Genomic DNA, 1,626 nt, shown 5'->3' with positions numbered 1-1,626 from the left:
TTCATATATATGCTTTAGTACACTGTATTGGTGTTTTTCTTTCTGGCTTACTTCACTCTGTATAATAGGCTCCAGTTTCATCCACCTCATTAAAACTGATTCAAATTTATGCTTTTTAGTGGCTGAGTAATACTCCATTGTGTATATGTACCACAGCTTTCTTATCCATTCATCTGCTGATGGACATCTAGGTTGCTTCCATGTCCTGGCTATTATAAACAGTGTTGCTATGAACTTTGGGGTACATGTGTCTCTTTCAATTCTGGTTTCCTCGGTGTGTATGCCTAGCAGTGGGATTGCTGGATCATAAGACAGATCTATTTCCAGTTTTTTAAGGAATCTCCACACTGTTCTCCATAGTGGCTGTACTAGTTTGCATTCCCAGCAACAGTGTAAGAGGGTTCCCTTTTCTCCACACCGTCTCCAGCATTTATTGCTTGTAAACTTTTGGATCACACCCATTGTAAGTCGTGTGAAATGGTATGTCATAGTGGTTTTGATTTGCATTTCTCTGATAATGAGTGATGTTGAGCATCTTTTCATGTGTTTGTTAGCCATCTGTATGTCTTCTTTGGAGAAATGTCTATTTAGTTATTTGGCCCATTTTTTGATTGGGTCATTTATTTTTCTGGAGTTGAGCTGTAGGAGTTGCTTGTATATTTTTGAGATTAGTTGTTTGCCAGTTCCTTCATTTGCTATTATTTTCTGTCATTCTGAAGGCTGCCTTTTCAATTTTCTAAGAGTTTTCTTTGATGTGCAGAAGCTTTTAAGTTTAGTTAGGTCCCATTTGTTTATTTTTGCTTTTATTTCCAATATTCTGTAAGGTGGGTCATAGAGGATCCTGCTGTGATGTATGTCAGAGAGTGTTTTGCCTACGTTCTCCTCTAGGAGTTTTATAGTTTCTGGTCTTATGTTTAGATCTATAATCCTTTTTGAGTTTATTTTTGTTTATGGTGTTAGAAGTGTTCTAGTTTCATTCTTTTACAAGTGGTTGACCAGATTTCCCAGCACCACTTGTTAAAGAGATTGTCTTTAATCCGTTATATATTATAGACTCCTTTTTCAAAGATACGGTGTCCATATATGCATGGATTTATCTCTAGGCTTTCTATTTTGTTCCATTGATCTATATTTCTGTCTTTGTGCCAGAACCATACTGTCTTGATAACTGTGGCTTTGTGGTAGAGCCTGAAGTCAGGTAGGTTGATTCCTCCAGTTCCATTCTTCTTTCTCAAGATAGCTTTGGCTACTTGAGTTTTTTTTTTTGTATTTCCATACAAATTGTTTAATTATTTATCTAGTTCTGTGAAGAATACCGTTGGTAGCTTGATAGGGATTGCATTGAATCTATAAGTTGCTTTGGTAGTTGTAGAGGGAGTTAAACTTCCAAACTCATTCTATGAGGCCACCATCACCCTAATACCAAAACCCGACAAAGATCCCACAAAAACAGAAAACTACAGGCCAATATCACTGATGAACATAGATGCAAAAATCCTCAACAAAATTCTAACAATCAGAATCCAACAACACATTAAAAAGATCATACACCATGACCAAGTGGGCTTTATCCCAGGGATGCAAGGATTCTTCAATATCCTCAAATCAATCAATATAATACACCAC

Source organism: Bos taurus, chromosome Y, assembly GCF_002263795.3.
Source record: "Bos taurus isolate L1 Dominette 01449 registration number 42190680 breed Hereford chromosome Y, ARS-UCD2.0, whole genome shotgun sequence".
NCBI lineage: Eukaryota > Metazoa > Chordata > Mammalia > Artiodactyla > Bovidae > Bos > Bos taurus.
Note: the sequence above shows the minus strand (reverse complement) of the source record.